This window comes from Amblyomma americanum, chromosome 1, assembly GCF_052857255.1.
Source record: "Amblyomma americanum isolate KBUSLIRL-KWMA chromosome 1, ASM5285725v1, whole genome shotgun sequence".
In the NCBI taxonomy this organism is placed as follows: Eukaryota; Metazoa; Arthropoda; class Arachnida; order Ixodida; family Ixodidae; genus Amblyomma; species Amblyomma americanum.
In genome coordinates, this window is record NC_135497.1 from 307011075 (window position 1) to 307027621 (window position 16547).

Genomic DNA, 16547 nt, shown 5'->3' on the forward strand with positions numbered 1-16547 from the left:
AAACATTCTACACCACTCTTTGAAAAGTGTTCTTTAATCAGCATAGGCAAGGATAGGCACACACAAGAAATCATTAAATTCCATCAGTTGACATTTAGTGCTCATGTAGTTATGTTCTTCCTCCTCTTCACAAAAAAAGAGCTTATTTCAAGAGGTTACCATATATTACCATATATAGACCTTTTCACGAGCCCCGGAAAAAACGTATTTTTTTTTTGGACTCTGCGAAAAGCGTTGGGGAGCTTAGTCCTCCAACTCTTCCTGTGCTACGACCACAGTCCAGTGTCCAATATGGCAGCGCTCCTTGACCTGTTTATGAAAAGGTCTATCGTAAAGCGAGACCAACTAGCCAGCCTCAACAAGCTAATAGCCCAGTGATGTAGCGTCATGTCGTGCTTTACTGCACAGTAGAACCTCCATGATATGATCTCGGTTGATATAAATTTTGGAATGATACTTCCATGATACGACTGCGGTTGATATAAATTTTGGAATGCTGCAAATTTGTAAAATTCCCTTGCTGGAATGTGTTGTGTACAATGGCCAAAATTTTGAATATCCGAACACTCCCCCGTGCTACATCAGCAGATATGAACGTGCAAGCAGCGACTGCATCCGTGAACACTCAGTGCTGTCCGCACATCACCAATGCCACTATTGCTAGACATGCAGTATGCAGAGTGAGCAGTGGGTGGCAGCGTGCAGACCACACATCGCCAACGCACTACGAGTTAACGATCACCAATATTGCGAGTGAGCGGTGGAGCGCGGCCCATCAGATGTAAATAAGCTTGCGCGAATGCATCTCTTGTGCTTCTGCAGACGGGTTTTCTACGTTTTAGATGATATGAGTATTTTCCATAACCCTTATCAGATTCGTATTACTGATCTGTTACCATTTTCTTTTTTGTAGCGATAGCTACTTTACTCTAGCATTTCGAGCCTTCAGCGTGGCGGTGTTGTGGCCACCGTGGCGGCACCGCCATGTGGTCACGTGGTTGGTCACATGGTGCATGGTCGGTCACGTGGTGCGGCAGCTGCCGGCGGCAGGGACGAAGATGAAGAAGGAAAACCCAACGAAACGGAGCGGCAAAAGACTGACTTTGCAATTCGACTGAGCGAGTTCCACTCGGCCAGCTGTGGCTATCGTGTCACTCCAGATGTAACCAGAGCTAAACCACATCCAATTTTTTTTTTGTCAGGACAAATGCACCACTCAATGTACCAGAGTCACTTTCTTTGCTACTTTTCTGGCACTTGCCGTCTGCCCCGTCCTGGCAGTTCTTTTGCCGTTTGCTTGATCTAAAAATCTGCTAGGTAAGACTTCTGTTAATCACAAGCTTGCTCGTGAAGTTTGAAGAAAAGCCACCAGTAACTTGTTTTCAGTGCACGCGCACGATCTTGTTGCCCCAAAGAATGCCGAGGAATTCAACATGGCCTAGTGAATGGGCACATTTCTTATTGCTGACAGAAGCCTGTCAGACGGAATAATGCATCAACTGCATACTCACACATCACACAGTAGACTTTGGTGCCACTGTACACAAAGCTGGAGGGGCACATTGCTGATGGAAGGACAAACTTGTAGCTCAGCAGTGCTTCTTCATCTTTCTCCTGTCAGACAGAAAAAAAGTGCAATTCATTTTAACCTTTTACTTGTGGTTCAGTATCCAGTTATTTTAAGGGAAGAAAAAATTCACAAAACTGCTGCCACAAAAAGTCCACTGCAATATGGAGAGGTACAGAAAGTTGTTGAGATACGAACGAAATGATGGCAAAATTACCACCGGCATGTGCGCTAAGTGACAGTGGAAGTATAGCATTGCCACAACCAAATTGTTGCGATATTGTTTTTCAAGGGCTGCACCGCTTGCTCATATATGTTGTAGCAGAAGGGTTGGAGTGTTGGAAAAAAAAAATTGCATTTTCATTTACACTGTACACTTACTTTTCCAAATGACTGTTCCATTCCTTAATAGTGCAAAAAAGAAAAATTTCTGCAGACATTGGTTCAGGCACGATAATCCAGAATAGTGATCAGTACACCTAGAAACTAGCAAGGCCTATGTGAGCATGCTTCTTTATTAATTCCCATTTTATTATTCAAAATTAAAAATAGCAGCTTTAGCTGCAATTTCCTAATATCAACAATGAAACTGTGTTAAACAAGAAAAGAAAGAAAGACCACACACTAAAACACAAAAATGAATTTCTCGGATGAATAATACGACTGGCAAACGAGAGCAAAGTAGCAAATAGAAAACAGCAAACATGACCCAAAACCAGCAACCCAACATCTACCCATTAGGGGTGCCGAATCCCTATGCAACTGACTATGTACTGCTCCCAGAAACGAAGCACTGTGAAGTCCGTGAAGCTGGCTGGACTGTTGGCTGGTGAGCCCAAGCTACGAACATCCACAGTGCCTAGAGAGAAAACAGCAATAAAATGTTGGTGTGTACACAATGGTGCTGCCATCAGCCAACACACAGACAGACTTGTTACCCTATTCTAATAAAAATAGAAAAAAATCTAAAGCAAAAAGTTGCATCTCAAGATGTGTTACACACATCAAAGCCATTGTATGTTCATCCCCCTCTCTTAGCACAATTTGCAGACTGCTGTCAGGCTGAAGGTGTCAAGCTCATATTGCTACTCATACATACATACACCCTAATGGGAACACAAACAAAACTAATATTTCCCACAGTGCCCTTCCAGCCAAACTGTGAAGTTTAAATCACCGAAAATATTTCTGTAAAGATATTGGGACGAACAAATCATCAAGTCATATTGTGTAGTTTAAAAACTTGCTGCAGCTGTGACATTTCAACATATATGCCAATATAGCAGGTACTAGTAGTGCACACAGACAAGGACAGACAGGGAAGTGACGAACACAGCCCCGAAATCACAGACACTTGCTAGGCAGACAGCTGTGAATATGTCCTTCAGCTTCAAAATCTCAGTAAAAGCTCATAAGAGAAGAATATGTTTCATGAGGAGTTTTGAAAGTAGTACAGTCAAAACAATCGGCAAAAATCTCACCAATGGCATAGTAGAGCCGTTGAGAAACCTGGGGATTCAGGGCAGCCATCAAGATTGCAACACCATTCCTGTGCAGGAAAGAGTGAAAAATATGCAGCAAAATTTGCAAAACCGGTCATTTGTGCAACGAAAACAAGACAAGAGCAAGCTTCAATGGTTGGGGCGTACAAATATTGGAAATTTAAAATGGATAGCTACAGTTATATGGAGTTTAATGGAGCAAAAGCAACTAAGGCTATGATGCACCAAACACAGGGTTAGGGAAACTTGGAATAGATTGCGACTATTCACTATTAGATTTGCTTCGCACTGTACTTCACACTCTACTAGCACTATTCTACTCCTCTAAACAATCAGAAGTTGCATATTTATTTTTCATCTAAACTTGCTGCATTACATCGCGACATAGTATCGACTGCCAGCACGTGAGCAAGACTAAAAGCCAGCGCGTGGTAAGCTAGGCCTTGATAAAATCAATGTGCTGAGGGCCATTGAGAGCCGCCTTGGCACTGTCGCTGCAGGCTTGCAAATCAGAAAATGAAGTGCCCCACCACATGGCATGTCAGTGTGTCGCGCCACGATGTAGTCTACAGCTGGCTGTGAACATGTCATTTTAAATCACTGTGATAAGAGACACGGCACGCACGCAGAAGCGGCCCGGCTTGTGGAGGAAGAGGTGTAAATGCAGAAAGAGTGCTCTGCTGTGGCTGTTTTGCGGTGATCACTCTCAATTTTTGCCAGCGAGAATCTAGAAACTGCACATCTCAGGACACAGAGGGGAAGAAAAAAGCATTCAACAAAAACGTCTGGCTCAAAGCCAGCCAACCACAGCACATAAGGTGCGGGCCGAGCACTGGGACATCTAAACGCGTGGTTTCGTTCATGCGTTCAGGCACATCAAGGGGCTTGCAGTCCAGTGAAACTGATAAACAAGGGCTAAGTGGGCTCTGTGTTGTTATGAACACAACCTTTCGGGCAGCATTCTACAACCGGCGCTCAGGTTGCTGCTGCTGTGTCTGTTTCGCAAGGCATATTGTCGCGCTGCCAGCAGTACCTTAATTATGCCTTGCCCCTCCGATAATCAACCCCTGAGATCCCTCCTCCAGTAAGGAGGTATTTGGTCATCTTATAAGGCTTCAAGACAGCACTCAGTAAGCTCCTTTGTCACGTGAGCAGTAGGTCAAACTGCATGACATCACATTTATTTTTCCTCTGATGCAATTGTTATCCAAAGAAACGTAAATAATGCATGTCTAAAAAAATAATGTTTGTTACTAGTATTACTACTATACGATTCCCCCTCCCTTAATGCCTGGTGGGCTTAAAAGGTTTAGTAAATTATGCTTTATCTATTTATTTATTTGGAATATAATTGTATCTTTTCATTGCTGTGTTTTGTGGAAAAGCATTTCTCTTCAGTTGGAACTACCAGTACTGCCATTCGAAATTTGAAAATATTTTATTCTGTTCACATCCAATTTTTATTATTCGTATTTGCTCCGCAGCCAAAAATTTGATTCTTGCACACCTCTAGTCGACAGAAATGAGGACGAAACTTACGTTGACAACTGCATGTCAATGCACCATGCCTTCAGGTGCATAGGGAAAGTGTTGCTGCGATTCTCTGCAGAGGAAGACAAGAGAGAAAAATTAGGATGCCAAAGTCACCTTAAAGGGGCTGCGAAAGACCGCTTGAACGGATGATGCCGGTTACGCTTCAGATGGATTCTTTATGTCACACAGATGCTGACTCAAAAAAAATTACAAGAATCAATGCATGGGAACGGAAGTTATTCAATGAAGAAATTTCAAAATACAACCAAACAAAATGCTGCCCTCAACTCGATTTTTGCGCAGCTTCCCATTCCCATTTCACCCTCCCAATGACGACACAAAGGGCGACCAATCAAAACAGCCTATCTTAGAACGTGGCGGGAGTTTGCACTCCATGGTTGCCTATTCTCTGTAACTCGTTCATGCCAAGGCTGGCAGCGCCGTTTGCATGGTTATAACAACCATGTGAATGCCTGCAGCTGACACAGCGATGCTTCACCGTCGCGTCGACAGCGCAGAAGAGAACACTGATCAGTGACGTTCCCTTACTTATGGATCCGAACTCGAGCGCGAGATACTGCGACGGTGTGACAGCCTGCGCAAGATATCAGACACATTTAGCATAGCGCGTACCGCTACTGCTTACCGCCAACCATCGCCCGTCGCTCTATAGTCGCTCCGAGCGCGCTGGTTGGCCACGGCGAGCAAGGAGCGCGCGCTGTTGACGGGAACGTGGTGCCATCTGGCGCCACCGCCCGGTGATTCTCCACAAACTGACGACACACATTGCCTGCTAAATGTGAAACGAACGCATCCTTCCATGGGACCGAAACGAACGTTTATAGAATGCAATGGCTCGATCGGATCGATTCCGCAAAGCCGCTCTCAGATACATAGAGAGTAGCCATAAGTGTTTCGTGCTAGGTCGTAGGATGTTTACAGAGAGGTGCAAAGTCCTTCGATGCAAAAACTAGCCAGTGCCTCTGGTGGCGTGTTTTTGTTTTACTTGATTTACAGTGCTTTTATCTAGGGTAAACAAGCTGGTTTTGTTAATGTAATATAAAACACAAAAACCTTACAAAACGTATCTCTAGTTATTAACCCAATTCGCAGTATATTTACTCTTTCTCCAATCATCAAGCTAGCGCAAAGTGATGTCATATCCGCTGCTAAAAACTGCCACTGTATGGTGACACCGTCAGCGCCACGAATTAGCTTTTGCGAGCTAATTAAAATATTAAAAACTGCAGTATACGAGGTGTGACCGATGCTAATAGCATCACTATAACTCATTCTATGCAACCAACAGGCAAAACAATGCACTGAAAATGTGTTTCGGGGCCCCTTCAAGGGGTGAGCCTGGTCTTGAAAACAAAATTTTATTAATGTAGTCATAGTTATGAAATCTTCAGGAAGCATGCATTTTTGCACGCTGATTGTAAATATGTCATTTAATTTCATGTAAAACAATTTCTTGAGCTCTTATATAAATTTTTTTGCAAGTATTTTACGAAGAGCTTTGAAGAAAATTTGCTGTGGGAAACTTGCTGAAATGTATGCCATTGGGTTCTCTTGATACCAAGGAATTCAATAAGGGTAAAATTATCATCCTGGCTATCACAGAACTTGATTTATGGGGAAGTGAAGCTGCCACTTCAGAAACAGGAATACACACTTTTCCTCACATTTCTGAAGCAACAACTTCAAAACTCTATAACTTAAGTTCTATGATAGACAGGAAGACAATTTTACCCTTATTGCATTCCTTGGTATCAAGAGAACCAAATGGCATACATACCAGCAAGTTTCCCGCAACAAATTTTTTTCAAAGCTCTTCACAAAATACATGCATAAAAATTACATAAGTGCTCAAGGAATTGTTTTATGTGAAATTAAATGACATATTTAGAATCGGCACACAAAAATACATGTTCCCTGAAGATTTCTTAACTGTGAATTCATTAATATAATTTTTTTTTTTTCAAGACCAGGCTCCCCCTTTAAGAGTGAAATGTAACAGCAGTAGAAGCAACGCTGCTGCTACATGTTTCTGTGTCTGTGTAAGTTCTTAAACCACATACACAATGTGGTCACTGTATCTTTATTGGCACACACATAATCCTGCACTCAGTGAGTCTTACTCTACCAAGAACCTGTTCCAACCTGTTTGTCTCGCCCTTTCCCAGGTGTGCACTGCCCATTGTTTTTCAGTTTTTAATTTTTGCGCCGTGGTCCTGTGATCTTGTGACATACATTATCACCCTCTCAACCAATCGCCGACTTTTGTGACCAATGCAGAATGCGAAATCTGCCATACTGGGCAGGTGGCAACTGAATTTAATTTAATCAAATCAATTTAATTTACACCTGCCATAGTGGGCAAGTTGTGATGACGTCACGTCACGTTACCAAGGTCACAAGGTCACGTGACCTTGATACCAGGCCAATCAGAATAGCTTCAAAATGAAACATAAGTGCAATAGAGTACATGCACACAAGAGCACATGGAAAAAAAAAGCAAGGGCCCGCTTAGCACTACAATTTGTTGCTGAAAGACTTTACTGATAATGTCTGCAATTCTGCAATGCATGCTAATTATTTTACCACAATCAGGGATCCCCTCACTAGTCCGGCCACCCATCCCTGTCTGCTATCACCTGCCCATCACTCGATAAGATCATGAATGGACAAGACGATGCATAACTTGACAATGCCCGACGCGGACTGCCAACTCAGTGGACTTGCCCACTGCTGATAGAAAATGCTGCGACTTCACTGCGTGACACTGGCAGAGGTGCACACGGGAAAGAGTTTTAAGCGCGCCTGCGTTATCGCTCGCGCCCATGCCGTGCCTCTGCTTGTGGTGCGGGCAAACGCAGATACTCTTTTTACTGTATCAAAAGTATATCCCATGCTTCCATAAAAGAACACTGTTGCAGGCGTTGTCATTCCCAGCTTTCATGGACATTAACAACGAGTGTCATTCAGCTGCACCAGTAGTGAGCAACGTGTAACTCAAGGGGGTATTTTAAACTTACAATACTAGTTTAGTTTATGGGGGTTTAACATTCCAAAGCGACTCAGGTTATGAGAGACACCCCAGTGAAGGGCTCCAGAAATTTCAACCACCTCGGGGTCTTTAACGTGCACTGACATCGCACAGTACACGGGCCTCTAGAATTTTGCCTCTATCGAAATTCGACCGCCAAGGCTGGAATCGAACCCGTGTCTTTCGGGTCAGTAGCCGAGCGCCATAACCACTGAGCCACCGTGGCGGCTAAACTTATAATACTGAGAAAGCCAGACGGTCCCAAGAGATTCTGTAAAAACACATCACTCCAAAATCTGCCTTATATAATGCTTCCTGCACTATTTATGAGTCATAGAAAATCAATGGGATGTACCGAACATTTGAAATTCGTGCGGTGATTTTGAGTGCTCAGCGTCATGCAGCATGCGGTGGCAGCCATGTAACCTAGATGTGTTTATCCAGATTTTCTGGGCTTGTGACCAGAGTGAAGGAGTGCTAGAGGGAGAGGAGATAGATAATTATTAGCCTCTCTTTTGTATCGGGGTGGTGACAAGTTTCACCTAGCAATTAATTCCCAGCGTGGTCAAAATGTTCACATAAATTGCCAATTTTCTTCCCAAGCGTGCAGCAATAGAACCTCTAACAGGAGCGAGAGAAACTAGAGCTCGCAGCATACCGCCGCCGCCGTTGGAGTGAGCAGAGTGCAAGAGGGAAAGGAAGAAGAGGAGGTACGCAGCAGCTGCGTTCCTAAATCAGAAAGGCACATTTTAAAAGGGGAATATTGAAAGCGAATTTGACAACAAAATTAAAAGCACACTGCTAGCACAGAAGTGTCACATGACACTAAATGATCACCTGTCAATTTTTTGCTTTGTTTTTGGCCCTCATGCGAAAAAGAAAGAAGCAAAGATGGCCATCATGTCGCTCACTTCTCCTCTGTTCTCTGCAACGTTCCTCTCATGCAAAAACGAGGAGGAGGAGGAGGAGGAGGCGGAAAAACTTTAGTAAACAAAAAAGAGTTGCTTGTGGTGGGGACCTTATTCCAGTGCCCCACTGGCTTTAGCTGCCCTGCGAACCTGTCGGATGAGGGCCCGTTGGTCCTCCAGGTTATTGCTGGTCAGCGGTACCTTCCACCACTCAAAAGATGTGCTTTGTGTCTGTAGATTGTTCGGTTTGGCCCCACATCTCCACAAAATGTGATCAAGTGTGGGGTGGGCCTGGCACCATGGACATCTGTCGGCATATAATGTCGGGTGTATGGAGGCTTGGGAAGGTATTCTCTGTATCTGCCACCATGAGAAGGTGTCTGTAGTGTCTAATTCCCTGTAAGGTGGGAGGGAGGTGTCTGCGCTAAAGACACTGAAACTCAAGATGTTCGTTAGACGTGGAGGGTAGAGGGGTAAAAGCGGGCATGGTGGGTGGCCGCGCTCAGTTGATGATGCCTCCAGCTAGAGCATGTGGCCTCTCATTTCCCTCCAGTCCCTCATGGCATGGTGTCTAGGTGATTTGGTGGCGGTTGGTGAGGAGAGTAGTGCACATGGATTGGTCTCTCAAAGCGTCTTCTCATTTTGCGACGTCTCCAAGCATGTCACAAAAACAAAACAATGCTGTGAGAGACTGTGTAGTGGTGCAGGTTGGCTCCCTGAATTTTTTTTCTTGTCCCCTTTGGCCTAGGAAAGTTTCCCGATTCTATACAGGCAATAACTGTTCGATTACAGCAGTCACCGTGAAAACAGCACAGAGCACATGCTGCCTCCCAGAGACTGCTTCTCCGGCAGACGCAGAAAGCTGTCGCAAGACATACAGGACATTTTGTGCATGCTAAACTACCGCGAGTCACAATCGCGGGAGTCAAAAAGTTTCCGAAATTCTAGGGAAGTGTGTTGCCGCTTGCAGCAAATGGTAAAATGGGGGAGACAAAGACCTAAGAGTCTTTCACGTGATCAGATTGAAATGAACTTGCGTACAATTCCACTGTTCCAGCTTCACATTTCCCAGCTCGTACATTTTATTTTTTCCCGAACTCTTCTCACAAGTGCCACTACCGACAAACAGTGGTTCCGGTCCCTCAGCCTGCTGCAAATGCACTTTTTATTCGCCTATCTAATGACCACTGGACAAATCAACAAACCTTAAAACATTCTTGTATTGCCCCCTGCTATGTATGCGCCCTGCGCTCAACTTTTTGTCTGCCCATCTACAGAACATTGGACTTCTTCACTAACTTGCCTCCTCTTCGATGTATTCACCCCAATTCAATGACTGCATAATTGTTTATATAAGTTTCCTTTATTTAACTTTAAAAGAAATTTTTCTGCACCCTTCTCTTACAACCTTCCCTCCCCAACACAAAGTACCATGTCAGAGCTTTTCACAAGACAGCTAAAATCTCTGTTCTTCACTGCACACCCTCTCTCTCTCCCTCCAGAGTCCGCCCCTTTCTTGGTCGACAAATGTCCACCTCTGAAAAATTTCTGGGGAGGTCCCTGCACAATGATGCAGTGCCAAGTGTGTACTGTACTCAGAAACGCAATTCATCCTCTCAATTTTCAAAATCTAAAAACCAGAAACACTGAACCCCAAGTATGGACACCAGATAGCATTATTAGAAGAAAAAAAAGAAAAGCAAAGCCTTGATGGTGCCAATAGACTCAGCACACAGTTTCGGTTACGAGGTCAATAGTATTTACACAAGATCAGCCTCAACAAAACTACATGACTTTTGATAAAGCAACCAACACTGGATTTCATTTCATTCTCACAGTGACACATTAGTCAGTTTGTGCATCATGCTGAGAAGTGCTGAATGCTTAGTTACACACTCAGACTGTCTCGTGGAACTGTTCCTTCATGGACCGGTCCAGGTCCCATTCGCCACATAGCTGAAAAAGATGACACAGATTCATCACTGTGCAAGGAATTAAAAAAATGCACCAAGACCCACTATAGAACAATTTTTCAACTGATGATGCATGTTGAATTGATTACTGAGCCCTGTTATCTGCAAACAGTGGAATCTCCTTACTTCAACCTTACTTGACTCAAACATCTCGTTAATTCAAACGATGTGCTGTCAGCATCAAAAATATTACAGAAGCTCCCCTTAATTCTAAATAGTATGTACAATTTGAAAAATTTTGAGCATCTTTTAAGCTCAAACTGTCTAGAGTTGACTGTACTAAAGCCTGACCATAACGGATGAAAATGTCATAGTTTATAGCTTTTGGGCAATAAAGCAAGCAATTTTTCAATACAGTGGGTGCTCACTGATTCGAACTCTCTTGATTGAAGCAGCCAGTTAATTTTAGTTTATCGTTAAGCAGATTTTGAATTAACAAGAACCATTTCAGTGCATGTCATGATGACAGGACCGAATCATAATTTTTAAAAAATTTTCGGCCCCCTTCAAGTTTCAACTGTTGAGAGCCGACCAGATATGAAACATACATAAAAAGGAAGTTTCAAAAGACATGAAGCAACATTTAATGCATTAGTACAGTTTATTTCATGCAAACCACAAAACAATCAAGCCTTTACACAATCTATGCATGCGGCAGTTATTAGAAAACAAAATTAAATACCAATAAATTTAGTTGAATAAATGGCTACAAAAACAACATGCTCTTAACATGCTTCTGATCTTTCTGGAAGTATCAGAACCAACATCAGGCACCATATGATTGTATTTCATGCATTTGTGCGCATATTACACATAGAAAACTGCACCACTGTGAAAGCTAAAACTCATAACTATCTGCAGGCACTCCATGCAGATACTATAAAGTAGCCTCACAGTCTTGGCATTGAGACAGTGAAAACAATAAGCTGGCTGACCACAAATTTTAAAGAGCACTGTTTTCTCCAAATCATTTCAAAATAAAAAGGCATGCATGACAGAAGCACAGTTCACAGCATCCCAACCCTCTCGGTGAGAGAGCGAGCCATAACTCCAGTGCAGAGAGCACTTTGGGGAAAAAAAAGGTAACAGAATGAACGGACATAGCAACAGGATGATTGAGTGCAGGTCAACACATGCCAATCTCTACTGTCGGTGTCTAATGTTTTGCAAATTCACTGCAGCCTGACTTCTCTCCAGCAAAAGCCAACTGGACTAAACTAAGTAGATCTCTGCAAAGGAAAATCACAACACAGCTGTCAACTCCAGGTTCATTGAGCATTCTCAAAGAAATGCAAGGACTCAGAATATGCTGCTTAGCCATGCCAAGCTTCAAGAGAAACACATTAAGTGCACATGTGAGTTACGAGCTGTCAGTGTCATTTCCAATGAGGAGCTGAATGGCCAGCAAAGACCTGTTACCACTCACCTTCTCGGGGTCTTTTCTTCTAGGAACCATTTCTGGAGGCTGTTTCGAAGGAGCACGTAGACAAACTTTCCGCCTTCTTCCTTTGTTGGCTCCACAAGCACTTTTGTGAGGTACCTCTGAAAAATTGAGGAAATGCATCAGTGCCTAGCAAGAGTAAAAAGCTCAAGGCAAACACAAGGTTTATGCCAGGCACAAATCGCATGCAATGTTAATGCACGTAAGAATGCTGTGCTAAACTTGCTGGCAATTAGAAAATGATCAACACCTTTCACATAATAACCATCGCTGCCAACCCAATAGTGAATCTTCTCTGTTCTCCTTCAAACTGTGCAGAAAACTATCAATTTCTCAGAAATGATACAACATTGTTTACTTTTGTGCTTAGACTACAGAAAGAAGATTGACTCAGATAATGCAGGGCACAGCTGTATATGTCAATGTTTGGAAGAAAAGAAAATGCTTAAGTGCAATGACAGGGAGGTGGAATTGTTTTGTTAGTACCTTTTTTATTTAAAATGTCATTTGATATTATACACAAGGAGCAGGCACAACTCAACTAAGAGTAACAGCTAGACAGAGATGAACGTTTTACTGTCGCTTGAAACACAATCACATTTAACGTTTGTAACAACCTCAGGGAACACTCACAGCTTCCTACTAGGCAGGCATGGTCCCGAAATTAAATGATGACATCTGCTGTCCAATGCCTGTTATAAGTCCCTGGGGTGTCTTAAGGGGCTTGATCAGCACTGTAGTCTGTAAGATAACAATGTTGCAATATTAGAGTAACAGATCTGTCACTCAATCTCACATGCAGCACATGAAGCAGACTGTCTAGGAACTGCAAAAATATCTGAAAAATTAAATTCAGCCGAACAAAAATCACTTCAATTCTAACTGCCAAGCAACTGGTGTAAAAGGTCAGTAGTTGTGTGTGCATTCTGACCCTTCATGTGACTAATCTTGTAATGCATTGCGTACACAGACAATAGATGGTGTCGGCTTCCATGAGATCAATGTTTTATGACTGTACTGCTGTCGAGACATTGCGGACAAATGCACGAGATGGGACAAAGTCCAGACGCAGAAACTTGAGAGGACACTTATGCTCTGCCTTAAGGGTATGACAAGATGGTGTTAATGAGTCCCTTCAGTGGCTCAGGGTCCTCTTTGCATAGCCTTTCACAGACACAGATAATGGGGCTGAATTACGGAATGATCACAATTTCAAAGCAGTCACATAACTCCTATTAGTCACAAAGCTCCTATTAGTCGGCATGGACTGGCAGATATATCAACCATTAGGAGCTGGGCTAATAGACCCGGTTTGCGATTTGATTGTTCCGTAATTTGGTCCCTGTTCTTTCTTTCACCATCAATTAAAAGGGCTCTGAAACACCTTCCAAGGACTTGAGAGATAGCTATTGGTTAGATTCTTTCAAACATCAAGAAAAGAACCTCAGGTGGTTGAAATTTCTGGCGCCCTTCACTATGGCATCCCTCATAGCCTGAGTCGCTTTGGGACATTAAACCCCATAAACCGAACCAGGAAGCTACCATGGCCGCAGCCAGTAAGTCGTGTAGTTCCGGTGGGTCAGGAAGCTCTGCCCCTGGAGGTGGGGCTGTTGGAGGAGCGCCGACCTTCCAGAGGACAAAAAGTGACAAGAGGAGAGGGAAAGACGCAAACATGCTGAAATTAAAATTTTGACTGCAGATAACTCAGCTTATACGAAACAAATTAAAAAAATTCATGCTGGACTATATACATGAAGCGGCACGCTTTAACACCCCAGACATACCGCAAAGCTATTAGAGCCTCTTTCAGAGCCCCTTTAAGAGTACAATGTGATACAGTATTACAGATCCCTCTCGTGCAAGTACTCTTTCTCTGTCACCTAGGTGCTGCCTACATGCCCATATATGCAGAATTGGTCCTTCTCTAACTTTATGCTCATAAATAGCGGGGAGACCTCATACTCCTTTTGGCGCAGTAGTGCAGCGGTTAAGTGATGTACCACTGCCCCGGCTGGCGGCTGTTTCAAACACAGCTACCAATGGGGCTTGTGAGACCCAGGTTGCGCTTCCCGAACAACTTCTCGTGACTAATCATTAATTTTGCTACCTGCCATGGTTGGCAGTTTGTTGTCTGTGACACCACCAATGATGCCGTATTTTCTACAGAACAGGAGCCTTAACACCATCACATTAAAAGTGAATCCATTGCACAAGTTCCCTTCATGTGAGGTGGCCTTGAGTAAATAGCATCCACCTTGCATTCGGGAGGTGCTGGGTTCAACCCCCCAGTGCTGATGGTTACCTACCGGTTTTCTAATGGGTGAAAAATTTCCCCCGGTGTGGTGCTTGAATTTCCTGGGGCGAAATGCTTCAGAAAAGGATGTTTAAGTTGCATGACAACGAAAGGAATCACTGACCCATCAATTCAATGGTTTGGTCCTAGACCCTTTTCCCAAGCATTTCACCTCAGAAAAGCCGAGCATCAGGCTGGGGGATATCTTGTACCCATTAAAAAATTGGTGGGTACCCGCTGGCACTAGGGAACAAACCTAACACCTGCCAAATGCAAGGTGGATGCTCTGTCACAAGGCCACCACTTCAGTTCTACCAGCGCAAACCTCTGAAGAAAGCCAGCACAGGGGGCGCTTGTACCCATTTTTACTGGTGGGTGTCCAGCAGTGGGTTTTGAACCAACAACTTCCCCCAGCCAAGACGGGCACCCAAACCACTAGATCATGGCTGAAGCCTGCATATTTAGGCCTAGTGACTAGAGCCGAAAACCAACCTCGGAAATGGCAATACACTGCTGCATGCACTCTGCGACGGCTGGCACATAATGAGAGGCACTTTGCCTGTCAGCGAAACGCATGTTATTGTCAGTATCACAATCAGAAAGTCAGGGCTGTGATGCATTTTGTTGCAGGTATGCAGTCAATCACTTTGAAAAACATTGCCACTGCCTCTTCGTGTATTCGGGAAGAGAAGACTCTGCACAGAGAAGGGTCATGAACTGTGTCTGTATTGTAAGTCTGTATTGTAAGTCTGTATTGCGGAAGACATCTGGCAATGACAGGAGCTTACAATCACATGTGCGCAATGCGCTAACCCACGAAAAATACAGTGGAGCCCACTTAAAATGAACCTGACGGTCACATGGATTGCATTCATTGTATCCGAGGTTCAAAGTAAGTAGACTTCCCATGTTGCAGCCAAAAATACAGTCACACAGTGTAAGTCCGTTATGCATGTCTGTCTATACAAACTAGAGCCTATTACAGCTCCTTACAAGCTCTCCAGAGCAATCACATGCCCTTCACCAATAGCGCTGCTATCCACAAGCTCCTTTAGAAATGAGACATAACTAATCGCAGTGGTAGCCTCCACGCCATCTAGTGGTAGGTCAGCCTCCTCATCATCGATTTCATTACATCCCTGGAAATGGGAGTGTTCATTACTTCGCGTACTAATATTTTCTTCAGTGCATGCTTCATCACATCCCTGGCAATGGGAGAGTGTTCATTACTTCGCATACTAATATTTTCTTCAGTGCATGGCTCTTCAAAGTCGGCGTCATCATTCACACTAATGAAGTCATCCCAGGCGACATCAGGTCAGGCTAGCAGCGTGTCGACGTGTTGCCACAATCTAAATGTGTCCGATAATAACAGCGTCTTCCATCCATTGTTCCTGAGATTATAAATTCTCCCTTACGCACACAGTTCTTGACGCACCTCGCCGTTAGTTCCATCCGCAGAGAACTTACCCCATGGCGGGAAGAAAAAGAGTTACCCAAACTGGGATGCTGGCATCTGGTCACTCAATTGCTATCGGTATGCTCTGGTAACACAGTGCCGATCAGACACCTATAGAACGCGAATTATGCCAGTGCCAAGTTGGCAGGTCTGGCATGTCGCGTTCGGTGGCAGTAAAGCGTGGTTGCCGCAGTCAGAGGAGTGGTGCACCGAACGGTCAACGAGCAAGAACAAGAGCTTATATTTTTTTTCAGCCTCCCGGTGAACAAATCGCCTCTCATCCCCATACCCACTCTAAATTTATGTCTAGTGGAACACTCGTAGAAAAAAAAAAACGTCACGCATCGTCCAGGCCTTTGCGTGGTGCCTGTAGCGCACCAGAATGTAGCTTCCAAAGCACTGAATCTTTGCAAGCCTTCCTGATGATGCATGGCCACTGGTCACTGCCATTCATTCTCATGCACATGATGGTAACGCGAAACTTGCTGCACTTTTTTCCAGCACTAGGCATGGCCTTTCAAGCCATACTTTTTTGGCGGCCGCATCTGGCAAACTGTTGTGCCAGCATTCTGCACATCCCGTATTTATTTGTTTGCCTTTGGATGGTGGCATTCTTTCCATAGAAAGGGGGGAAGGAGGTGTCAAGGAAGCTTGGAGGTGCTCGTTGCTCTCCACTCCTGCAGCCCTAGTGAAAATCGTAACTGGTCCAACTGGTTTACGGGACCTTCCCAGTTCCAACTGCACCAGTTGAGAACCAGCTCAATGACAATTGGAATCAACTGGAAATTTTTGTCCATAAACCAGTTGGACCAGTTAGAATTT

General features: G+C 44.0%; 2 pseudogenes across 2 annotated transcripts in view; both read right to left on the reverse strand.

Moving 5' to 3' along the window:
- The window catches only part of LOC144115331 (nuclear pore complex protein Nup133-like), a 39340-nt pseudogene extending 26714 nt beyond the window's left edge, over positions 1-12626 (reverse strand). The window contains exons 1-7 of the transcript XR_013311363.1: positions 12607-12626; positions 11959-12074; positions 10456-10515; positions 4609-4672; positions 3049-3116; positions 2335-2426; positions 1512-1614 (exon numbers count right to left, since the gene is read on the reverse strand). The product of XR_013311363.1 is annotated as a nuclear pore complex protein Nup133-like (transcript). The remainder of the gene's footprint in view (positions 1-1511; positions 1615-2334; positions 2427-3048; positions 3117-4608; positions 4673-10455; positions 10516-11958; positions 12075-12606) is intronic.
- The window catches only part of LOC144119939 (nuclear pore complex protein Nup133-like), a 117097-nt pseudogene continuing 112381 nt past the window's right edge, over positions 11832-16547 (reverse strand). The window contains exons 31-32 of the transcript XR_013312415.1: positions 11959-12074; positions 11832-11859 (exon numbers count right to left, since the gene is read on the reverse strand). The product of XR_013312415.1 is annotated as a nuclear pore complex protein Nup133-like (transcript). The remainder of the gene's footprint in view (positions 11860-11958; positions 12075-16547) is intronic.